At 43.0% G+C, this 12451-nt stretch overlaps 1 protein-coding gene across 1 annotated transcript in view; it reads right to left on the bottom strand.

Annotated features, from left to right (window-relative positions):
- Positions 1-9017, bottom strand: part of Has2 (hyaluronan synthase 2) — a 28306-nt gene extending 19289 nt beyond the window's left edge. The window contains exon 1 of the mRNA XM_006982381.3: positions 8416-9017. The gene's annotated coding sequence lies outside the window, so the exon portion shown is untranslated. The remainder of the gene's footprint in view (positions 1-8415) is intronic.
- Positions 9018-12451: the final 3434 nt, after the last annotated feature.

The raw sequence follows: 12451 nt of genomic DNA, 5'->3' as shown, positions 1-12451 counted from the left end.
GGGGGTATATATCACCCCAAGATAAAAATAGAGGTTGGTCATTCATTGCATTAAATGTAGAATGCAGTCATTCATCTATCAAGGCAGCTGCATGGACTCATGTCAGCGGTAACTAACTTACAGGATATTGTTCTGTTTAAATTGGCCATTATACGTTTTTGGATCTCATTAACCCTAATTAATATAACCAAGATAATGCAATGTAGGCCACAGACCAAGATGCTGGCTATCTTTCTACCTTGTGGACACCATTTCCTTCTGTTAAATGGAAATGATCAGGTTCATCAGACTCTCCAAAACACTGCTGAGGAGCAAAGCAAAACAGCAGAAAGTGTGTCTGAAAGCCAGAGTCACTGCCTCCTTTGATGGCTCAGTTGGCTAGGAAGCCGAAAAACTTTCAAAACAAAATAGAGATGTGAGTTACACATCTAGCAGATAAACTGGACACCCTGGTGTGTGGTATCAGAGTCTGATGACAGCAGCTTCAACACAAATGGCAAGTTGAGTCGGCTGGAGAAAGAGTGAGCTGCAGAGTCTTCGGTGAGTAGTGAGCAAGGACTGCATCCCTTGTTAATTAACAGAGCTGACAGGATGCTGAGCACTCCCAGAGCCCACGTTAACCGATGCCTAAAGGTGCTGCAAGCACCAGACTTGGAACTTGTCATTTCCAAGACATGAGTCATTCTCACAAGAGTGAAAAATTTCAAAGGGACCAAAGCATTTGCCAGGGAGAAGCTTACGTGTGTGTTCAGCTTGCGTTTAAAAATCACCATCACTAGCAAAAGAACAGCCTGCTGTTCTTCCCTTATTCACATTTTCCTTGCTTTTATCAGCACACATGGATGTGGAGAGCAGTCACAGAGCATCTGCTGGCCACAGCTGAGGTGGGAACACCCTCTGACATCATAGGCGTCTACAGAATGTCCTTTTGAAGCCTGGGAAAGTTGCTAACAAACTGCAATAATGTGGTTAGAATTGAACCTTTGTATTCCTGCTACAGCTCAGTACTGTCGGCTGAGACACATAGAGCATCTCAGAGCGGGCCAAAGGGCAAAAGGCACATGGTAAAGCCTGCTGCTTTGCCGAGTGGATGCATGGATTTCAGAGAGTGACAAACAGGGATGTGAGTGTGTGTGTGTGTGTGTGTGTGTGTGTGTGTGTGTGTGTGTGTGTGTGTTTGTGGTTTGTTTAATTGCTCTGAGCAATTTCATAGATGTGGGTACCATATGTGTAAAATTTCTCAGACAATCCTTAATTCAAACACTCTGTTACACAAACCTACTTTTCAACTAAAAGAAGAATATGTCTGTGAGGCTTTTCTCTTGAGTTAGAGAAATTGGGTTATTTTAGTCCTAGATCCTAAGAAAGATGATTTAGAAATTTACAAATATTTCAAATGTAGAACTTGAATTTGGGGAGTGGCTAGATCAGATTTTAGCCCATTGGCTTTTGGATTGCTACTGTACTTGGACTTGATAGCAACTATTTAATAACTTGCCCCCCCCCAAATTTAGGTCAAAACAAAATGTAAGAGAATGGATTACTCTAATACAGTATAAGCTCATATCTCCATCCATGCATTCATGTATCTGTACCCCCTCTCTCTTATCTATCTATCTATCTATCTATCTATCTATCTATCTATCTATCTATCTATCATCTATCTGTCTGTCTTTCTGTCTCCATCTATCTATCCATCCATATATTTATCTATCTGTTGCTTTCACTAATGTATGCATGACATAAAACACTGCCTAATTTACAGTTAATATTCACTCAGCTAAGTGAATGCATTCATCAAAATTGTAATCATCATTATCCCCTATACAGTGGCAACTAATAGTTATTTGTCATTTATTTGGCTTTAAGCAGAAAAGAAAGGCTTTTGTTTTATTTTTAAGTTATATGATCTTATTTCATCTTAATGTCTTGAGGTGGCAAACATATTATTAATCACACATCATAATGCATGTATATGACAAAGAAACCAAGATACTGAGTATTGAAATTACCCACCCAAAGTTACAAATCAGGAGTGGGACTGACACAGTGTCTTAAATCCAGATAGCATTTGCTGAGAAAATGCTGAATCCTTATGAGAAATTACACAGAAGTCTTTTGTTTCTAGCTAAAAACTGCATGGCACAGGGAAGATTGGGGGAGAACTTTAAGATGCATCCCTGTTACTGTGCTGTGTAGACAATGAACAGTCACGTTGGTTCAGATATATGGCCAGGCAATATTCAAAAACTCCTGGGCTTGTGTACTTTTCCATATGCATGCAGCTTAAAGAGATAAAGAATAGTGTTGCTTCCAAATAAGCTAGTGACCCATCTAAGCAAGTGTGATTTTAATGCCAGCAGCAGAAATCCTGTCTTACCATAAGAAAGGGACTACTGTTTTCAGTACTGCCACCTGGGAGGAGACATACAGCCTTACTGGTAGCTCATCTCCCCCACATGGGACCCTGGGTCAGTAAGCATCAGGGCCTTTTCCTCACCCTTGACCATGAGGAAAAGTCTTAGTGCCATGTTGAGAACTGAGTTCCCATAGATTTCATACAGCATCCTTCTATATTTGATCCGGGGAACTGAAGCTCACTCAAATTTGTTGCATGAGCATCTGGGAAAAGCAGCAGATAGTAGTAGGTCAGATGGTCCCTCCTAGTGTATACAGTTTAATGATTGTGAGGAGTCCCAGACCAGCTCTAGAAGACTCTGGGGCAATAAAGATAATAAAGGCAGAAGATATGCATGGTCCCTGAGAGCATCCAGAGCAATTATGACTTGCAATCTGAACAACTTTACAAGTAAGGGAGTCACATTTGGGCTATGAGGGATAAGAAGACTATCTTTCATGCACCAAAAGGCTATTCCCCATAGTCTTATTCTGTTCATTAATCCTCACACAGCTTTACATTTTGTCTCTAATGACTTGCAATTGTGATTATGACTGTGACTGTGAGTTTCTGTGAGTGTTTGTGTGTGTGTGTGTGTGTGTGTGTGTGTGTGTGTGTCCGTTCATGCATCTGTGTTGTCTCTTCAACTGGAGAGATTATGAGGCATTGACTAGATTAGCAAAAGTTTTGAAATCAGATATACTTATGTTCAAATCTCAGTTTGTCATTCACCCCATAGAATTTGGCCTAAAGAAACAGACTGAGCTGAGATATAATCACAGCTCCTCTTTTTAATCGTTGAGCAACCTTGAACATGGTACTTAAGATAATCTGACTTCAGTTTCTTAAGCTTTGCAGTGGAGCTGTCATATAGAGCTGCAAAGGAGCTAATGAGGTGGACAGAGAGGAGAAGCTTTTAAAAAGAAATAGCTATCAATTAAATCTTTGTAACGCTCTTTTCCTACCTATAATGGCCTAATTATCTTCATTTGCTTTCCTTGTAGCCACTGCTACTTGTTAGTTAATAATTAATAAATTATGGCATGATGAACAGTACAGAAGAATTAGGGGTTAGAACAATTTGATTCAATCCAAGCTTGGCCCTATACCAGCTATCTGACTTTACACAAACTTTCGAAGGTTCTGTGAAGAAGCTATGTGACAATTCAATTGATATAATGGAACTTCAAGTTTTGAGAGTGAGCATTAAGACACGTGAATTTTAGTATTGCTGCCATTAGTATCACGGATAAACTTGGGTTACACTAAACCTCCCATTTCTGTGGTCTTCACCATATTTACCTGATGAGAATAGACAGAAAATTCTTCTTGGTATCCACTCCTTGCACTTCATTTCCTGGTCTCTGAAGGACTTGTGAATAACACCATTTTGAGGAACAAAACATATATGAAATGCTTTGCTTGAAATATGGTGTATATTTAAAAATGGTTCTTTTAACCATCATTGGTGATACAAGCAAATATTTTAATGCAAACAGAGAATAATAATTTATAAAGTCCACACCTGCTTCCTCTCCTAATTATATTTTCAAAGCCATTGAAGACTGTAACTTGCAATCAACATGTCGTCACATTAAGAACATAGAGATGACAGGAGACATATAAAGGATGTTTCTTTACTGAAAGCACTGCTCCAGACTCTACCAATATATAGACCAGTACTGGAACATAAACTTTCTTTACCATAAATTCATTAAATATTTTGTAAGTGCTTCATTTTTTCCCCTATAGGTCTCATATGCTGTGTACAATCTTTAGAACTGAGAGTATTGGTGCAGAGAGGTGACATTAGCAAGGATAATGGAAACTTGCTTCTCCATAATAAAAGATATTTACATGATAGTTCTGCCAGCTGGCCATGGACAAAAAAAAATTGATAGTGAATGAAAGATTAAAATTCAGTGATTCCCAAATGTTGATATATATCCGATTAACCTAAAGACATATAAAATCAGCTGGTGTGTTGTTGGGACAGTATTCAGAGTTCCTTGATATAAGTTGCAACTACAGTATCACAAGATTCTAAAGTGCAACAAAGTCTAGGCCAGCAGACTCTGAGTTACAGAGTTCAATCCTCCTTCACCTTGATGTTTATTGTGTGATTTCCTTCTCTTATCTGTTAGAAACCAGAGCTAGAAATACCCAACTGAAGTTCTCCCGAGTCTTCAAAGTGGAGCACATCAATGTCTTTCTCTTACTCCTCTGACCCCCTTTTTCTTTGAAGTTATCTTTCTATCTCTAGAGCCAACTAGCAGAATCAGAATACAAAGCCTTTCAACTGTCCTGTCACTCAAACAGAACTTCAGGCTTCAAATTGCTCCTCACTGCACCATCAATTTTAATCATGTACTTCTAGGATATCCTTCTTCCCAAACTGCAAGTGGCTCCTAAATGTCACCATCCTGCACTGTGTTCATAGTGGAGGGGGAAATTACAAGGAGTTGACATGCAGCCTTCCTGACTACCAATACTTGGGCTTGGAAACTTACTCTTTAGGTCATGTTATGTAGTAAAGTACAGCACAAATGTCCGGTCCCTGTGAAATAATGTAAAGCCTTATGTAGCAAGGTGATACTCATTCTATGGATGTTTCTGTGACAGGGAAAGTGATGAAACTCAAGCTGTGGTAACTTATGGCCATGAATTTTCTGTACAAGGAGCTAACCCTTTTTCAGTCAACACAACAGTTTTCAAGAGCTCTGTCCCTATCCTTACAGCTTCTAGAAGAACACAGCCTGGGTATTCATGGATGAAAGAACTCAGAAAGACACCGAGTTTATGGGTTAGTCCTTCATTACGTAAATCTGTGGGCTGCACATCATGCATGAGGCAGGTAGTAAATAACACACAACTCCTTGTCATTTGTCCTCAGATTTCAAATGATATTGTGCAATGAAAATTCCCCAAAGGGGATCTCCACTTGGATCCCAAGACAAAGGCTTTCCCCACAGTGCCAAAATTAGGAAATATCTAGAAAAAGATATTATTTTTAATGTGTTTTTCAAAAATCAAAGAGGAAAATGCTTTGTAAAGTCTTGCAACGAGGTGTGGTGATACTGAGAAATTTTGATTTGGAGATGAATCTGGGTTCCATAGTGAGACCATGTCAAAAAAAAATAAAGGAAGGGGGGAGGGAAGAAGGAAGGAAAAAAGGAAGAAAGGAAGGAAGGGAGGGAGGGAGGGAAAGAAGGCGGGCAAGAGAGAAATCAGGACATCAAGAAATCTTAGTTGGTAAAGATAGCCCAAATGGAAAAGTATTAATGAAATGCAATACTGTGAACTTACATCCTATAGAGCTAATAAAAAGGAGCAGTTCGGGCTACCTTACTTTCTAGTAACTATCGCTTAGTCACCCATTGCACAAGTCCTGTTTTCCTGGACAACAGCTGACTGTATATAGTATTTACTTTCCTCAGAGCGATATTCAAATTTGATGCTAATCATTAACGCGTTGTATATTTGGATTTGTATATGCTGATGATTGTCCGGTTTTAGATATAATAGAACCAACCTAGGTAAAATGCATCTAATCAACACATTTACAGTGCAGATGTCTAGTCATCTAACTAAGATAAGGGGTAAGGGAAGGAGAATAGGAAAGATGATATTCCAGGTACAAGGCTTTAATCTAGGACCTCCACATAGGATCTGGGTTTGTCGAGAATTGTGAACACGCAAAGCATAACATATGTGCCACATATGTGCTTTATGTCTCTAAATTTTCACTGAAAATGTAAAAGAACCACTACTCTACTAGGAAAACCTTTGAGAGATTATTATTATTCAGAAACATGATCTCATTTGAGTAGCTAATCTTATCTAGGAAACTGTAAACATTAAACTTATGAATGACTCATTTTGCATAGGCTGGAAGGCAAAGAGAAAGGTTTAAAATTTGAGTTATTTTCAATCTAATAGTTTTTGCAAAAATGTAAACGTTATCTGTAAGTAAATAGGTTGATGGGCATGGATATTTGTTCCACACAAATGCATCTTTCAATTTAAAAGCCTCATATTCTAAGATCAAATATGGGCCGACTATTCAAATATTTATTTTTAAAATAACCTATTAAAAACAAATCACAACCAGATTTAACACCCCCAAAGGTACACTGCTATATGCCTCTCTTTAAAGGGAAATCCCAGGCTAAGCCTTGACATCTACAATGGGCAGGGAGGCTGCTCTACCAAGTATGTGCCACACCACTTCAAGGAAGCCAATCTTCTTTCTTTCGCTTTACACTAAGCAGACCTGGAGTGTCTATATATACTCTGGCCTCTAGCGCGGGGTGGGGGTGGGGGTTTAGGGTGGGGTGCGGGAGGCGGGAGGCGGGGAACATTTCCTGGCCAATCAGAGCCTCCAAACCTATTGCATCACATACACCCCTCCCAGGGTGTGACATCAAATGCAATCCCAGCCCAGCCACGTGGGTTGAAGTAGTGTAACGTTTCTGTGCAGCTGCCGCAGAGACTCATTTGGCAGCAAAGGGTCCCAGGAGATAGCGAAGTGAAGGGCGGGGAGGGGCCGGCTGGGCTTCTACATGTTCCAAGCCGGGACGGGGTTTCTGCAGCTGGTTTCCCTAGTGGCTCGGGGTACCTGAGTCAGGATAGTGTGCCCTGGCGTTTGGGGGATGTCCAGAGCAGTGCTGATAGAAACTGGAACCAAAGACGGTGTAATAAGACCTGGGTCTTGTAAGCCCTGGTCCTCAGACACCACCCTGCCTCCCAGCCCTTCTTCCCAGCCTTAATGGTCCTTTTCAGAGCTGTTTCCCCTGGGCTGTCTTTCTTGGGCCAGAGGAAGCCGCCTCTGTCGCCGCGAAGTTCTCACCCTCACACAGACCCTCCTTTCAGACCCGCCCTCTGGTTCACCGGGACCGATTTCTAAGCCCTGGCTCACTCTGGGCGGGAACCACCGTGACGAATTCCGCCCAAGGTGTTGATTATCCCGTCTCAACCCAGCCTCTGGCTCCCCTCCCACTTCCACTCCGGCTCCCAGGGTCCCTCAACTCCACCCTGGGCAAGGGTCTAGGGAGAGAGCCCCTAAGTCCCCCCACACAGCGGTGTCTTCAGCTGCAGCAGAGGAAAGAAGCGCCAGCGTGCTCCGTGCCACGTCGTATTTGGCTCAGGAATGGGTGCAGCTGCGGGAGCGCAGTGCTGCCCGGGCGCACGCCCTGCCTCCGGGCTTCAGGCGACAGCCTGGAGCAAGGAGGGATGCGCGCCTTCCTCTCGCCCCCAGTGGCGAATGCCACCGCCTGCGTTAGGGACCCCTCGGCCCAGAAAGGCTTCCGCAGGGTGGCTGAGCCCGGATGCACCCCGCCTGACACTTTAATGGAGTTTGGAAACTGCAAAAGAGTGGAGGCCCTGGAAAAGGGGGGAGTGGCTGAACCAGGATGGTAGCGAGGAGGTGGCGCAGGACTTTCCTTCCTTGGGGTCTCAGCCCAACAGAGCTAGAAGCCTGGATCGCTTAACCCTTTCAATGCAAGCCAAAATTCAGCTCCCCACCACCACCCCCCTTAAAGCACACAGAACTGTGTCAGGGTGTTCCTGCCCACATAGTAACAGGGGTGGGTGGGTAGGAAGAAGGGAAGGGTGGGAAGGTAAGGTCATTTATGGAATGCATTTTTCCTTACACAGTGGAAATCCTTGTTTTCTAGCCCCGGAGCCCGTTTGACTCTCCGGAAGATGCCTAGTGGAAAAGTACATCTCCGGACAATCAGCTTCCCTAGGCTACACAGTTACCTGTGCGCCCTCAGAGGGAGAGGATTTCTGGCTAAAGCACAGGGATGATAAAAGCTGCTGCCAGATCTGATAGTGATTGGCAATATTCCCTAATATGCAGTCTGCTGGAAAAAGAAAACTTTAGACCTCACATGTTTCTATAGAAACTGGGTCTTTTTTTTTTTTCTTTTTCCCCCAAGGTCTGTGGATAATTTCTTCCCTGCCCGGGGTCTATCTAGGGCATTCACAATTCACCCAAACGCGCCTGTGTAACGTACCTTGTTCAGCTCCTGCTCATAAACTCGTCCTCAGCCTGTCTGTGTGGTCCCGGAGGGTCGTGGAAGGCAGTTTCCAAAATTGAGGTAATAAGAAATCAGATGAATTTGAGACGACCGGCCAAAAAAAATAAGAAATTTAAAAACAACATTTAAAAAAAAAAAGATGGGGGAAGCCTTCAATGCTTGGTTCTCCCCTCTTTGAGAAGAAATTGTACTAATATTCTCTTTTATTATTTCCGTTGTACTTAAATCTTCTAATTCTTTTTGTTAAACGTGCTTTAAAAAATAAATTAACTTTTTTCCCCCCTATTTTGCTATTTGCTCGGATCCCCCTCCCTCCGATAAGGCAAAGTCTCTCTTTCACATCAACCTAAAAGCCTGGTGAAGACTCAGCAGAGCGTAGGAAGCGCAGAATGGAGAGAGAAGTCTTTGGCTGGTTCAAGTCCCCCGTTCAATGGGCTGCTCGAAGCCAGGACTGGGTAATTCTTTCCAGACGCCTTGACTTCTCCTGCCTTGCTGTCGCTGCCTTTCTGCCTCCTCCAACTTAAGGGGGTCCTAACAAGTGAGCCGGTGGGTGTTTTAATAGGACGGAGAGAGTGGGGGAGAGGGGAGTGGAGGAGGGAGGTGTGGACTGGGGAACCCGGAGGGGAGGGACTAGGCGGGATGGGAGGCGGGGAGGAGTGAGGGGGGAAGAGAGAGAAATTGGCCATTCAAAGCCCTCTTAGAGCTAGAGGCCGCTTCTAAAGTCCAATGAATTCAATTAACTTGATTGTTAACGTGTGCAGAGAAACGCAGCGCACAGATGCTGCCCACCTCCTGACTCCCTTTCCTCCAGCGGCAGAGCGGGAGCCCTGCTTTGCAAATACTGCTGAAGTCCGTCCTGGTTAAAAGGATTCCCTCGATTGGATAAACTCCCTCTTGCATATAAGTGATTTGTTTTAAGTCCCAATGTTTCTCTTAAGCTAAATCACTGCCCTGGGCAAGATAGTGTGGCGTGGTGTGCGTGTGTGTGTGTGTGTGTGTGTGTGTGTGTGTGCACGCCCCTGCTACCTGGAGCCTCCCCAAACCGCCTAGGGAAGCGAAAAGAGGGCGACCAGTCTGCCATTTGTTAACCCTTTCTTTCTGCCAACTCCAAACTTTCTAAGCTGAAGGCAAGTGTCAACACCTCTCCGCTGCTGCAGAAGTTTTCGCGGTGGGTGGGCTGAGAACTGAAAAGAGAAAATATTTTAAAGTTTCTTTGTATTATGATTCCCAGATATGAAAACGTGCAAAAGACACATGGGAAAGAAACTTATCATGATGATGATGATGGTGATACAAATAAATTTGAGGACGCTTAAGGAAGGGAAACTGTCATCTCTAAAGTCCGCTGAAGTGACTTTTGCTTCTTGAGAGCCTTTAATTCAATGATTTCAAAATACTTTTAAAAAAAATTCAATGCCGCCAAGACGGCACAGTTCGTTTTCCCGGTTATTTCCTCAACCTGCAGGCGTCCGCGCCCCTTTATTCTTTTTCCTTGATCCTTCGCCGCCCCAGCCCCAGCCCTCGCCCCAGCCCCCACCCAAAGTAAAAGGTAAAAAGAAAAAAAAAAAGTTCAATGAGTAAAAAACTGGACAGTAGGTGGCGCTGTTTAGGAAAAAATGAGATCGGATTTCGCAGTAACTTGGTCTTTGAAAAGTTGGCTAAAGTAATTTAGTAAAGCCTCGCTTGTCTTTTACTTCCATTTCTTTTATTCCTTCCTCTCTTTTCTTTTCCCTCCCTTCTACGTGCCGTTGATGTGGAATTCTTTTCAATTCTACTGTTTCTTGATGACTGGGTCGTTGGTTTTTGATAAGATCCGACTATAAATTTGGGCCAGAGTCGAAGTTCAAACGTAAACTGAAAGGTAAACTGAGAGTGGCGATTGCTGCACATCGGACAGGTGTGGAGTTGCTGCGGGGTGTGACCGGGGTTGCAGCTCCAATGCCAGGTAGTTCAGCTTGACCCATCCCCCAGAGCTGGGTCAGCAAAGCCAGTCCGCCGCCCCCACCCTCAAAACACACAGGTCATTTCACCTCTGGGCAGCATTGCTGTGGTGGATGACTGCAGTCCACTCTGGGGACACCCACTTCCTCATTTCCCCAGCAGACCGCTGCTTGACTTCACTCAGTCTTTGAACTCCGCCTGAGGTGATTCCACTCTTACAAAGACTGGCTTCAACTTCAGAGCACGGTTTCATCTCACTTAATCAGACTTGAGTTTCCTGATTTTTCAGGGTTTGAGGAATGGTAAACTATTATTATAAAGTATGACCCAACTTCTATTCCACGACCTATAGTGTACATTAAACTGAGTTAGGAGTAGGGTAGACATTGTGGGGTGCCAAGGCTCTCTACCTGTAAGCCCCGCAAAGGGCCTTGTCGCCTCCATCCCATGTCTAACCACCTAACTGCCCACCAATGAGGGTGTTCTACCATCCCTATGCTAACAATTCAAGCAACAGAGCACCTATAAAACCGAGTTTCTTTATTAAAGAAAAACACGTTTGTTGTTTCTACCTTGTAGTTCATCACACACGAAGCAATGTTGCATGTCCTCCTGCTGTGGGCAGATATAAACTACATTTGTGAACTTCTGCCCTCCCCTCCCCCGCTGAGGCAAGAGAGAAAATGCTAGCACATTTTAAAGCTAGAAGATAAAGTTCCCTATAAGCAAAAGGGATTCACAATAATAGACCTTATGTGCAAATCACACCTTTGGTATTTATTGTCTGTGGGGTTAGAAAGGTACTTTACTTCTCTGGATCTTTAATTTTGTATTTTGGAAGGGAGGGGAAAAGGACAGGAAAAAGGAACATTTGTGCATTTCTCTCTCTCTCTTTACCCCTCTCCTTCTCTCTCTCTGGTCTTTGGCACGCATGCATGTGTGTGTGTGTGTGTGTGTGTGTGTGTGTGTGTGTGTGTGTGTGTGTTTACTGTCTAGTCTTTTACGGAAGAAAACTGTACTGCATTTGTTCAGTATTTATCTGTTGCTTTGATAGAGCTCTATGAAAATAAAGCTGCTCTTTCCACATCCATGTTACTGAAATGGACCAATGTTTTAATCGTCTCCAGAGACAGCGTGGAGGGTTCCACCGCCCAACCTACAGAAACAGGAGTGAACTTTAGCTACTCTGCCACTTAAAAACTTGTCCATCTAACATGCTAAATGTGTCTCTTGGTTGGTGCTGTGCATTGTGATTAAATTTTCCTAGACACCAAGTGCCTGAAGCAGGATGATCATGAGTTCAAACCAGCCTTGGTACCATCTATCTTATAAATAAATAAACCATCTTTTGAAAACATTCATAAATTTGTAATATCACATGTTGATACTGAAACCTACCAGTTTACTAGGTTATTCAGATGTTCAAATTATTAATATCACACTATTGAAAAGTACACTCAGTCATTAGCACAATCTCTAAGCTCCAAATACTGGAAGCTTTCATACCAATCATGAGAAATGGACATTTCCCACATAGGAATTTTCTTCTGGATGCTCAGGGTTTCCAGCAGCAGCAGATACCATCAGTCCTTGACACTGTGGTGGCAGGTTCGCTTCATTGAATTAGAAGAGATCCTTCAAGCTGAACATTATTAGTATATAACCATAATCCCAGCCCTTTGAAGGATGGGGCAGGAGGATTTGAGTTCAAGGCCAACCTGGCCTATAGAGTAAGATGCTATCTTAATACTTAAAAAATAAACAAAACCAATAAAATAATAGTAATTTGTTCATTCAAGAAAAATGATGTTCTAGGATCTAAGTGTCCAATACAGGACACAACACAAGGAAGCATGTCCAGCCAACAACCACGGTGATTAAGTGCACAGCAGAAGGCTTTTCCATGTACTTCCCATATCTTCATAAAGAGTCTTAAGAACCCAGAAAGCTGAGAGTTGAAATTTGGTCAGGAATCTATAATGCTTCATCTAGGGCATCTCAAATGAAACTGCTCATTGCTCGTGAGTGTGCCGGGGGTCACTTCAGTGCAATGATTTGTTTCTTCTGGAAA

The sequence above is a fragment of the Peromyscus maniculatus genome, chromosome 20 (assembly GCF_049852395.1).
Source record: "Peromyscus maniculatus bairdii isolate BWxNUB_F1_BW_parent chromosome 20, HU_Pman_BW_mat_3.1, whole genome shotgun sequence".
NCBI lineage: Eukaryota > Metazoa > Chordata > Mammalia > Rodentia > Cricetidae > Peromyscus > Peromyscus maniculatus.
Note: the sequence above shows the minus strand (reverse complement) of the source record. Positions and strands in the feature narration are given on the sequence as shown.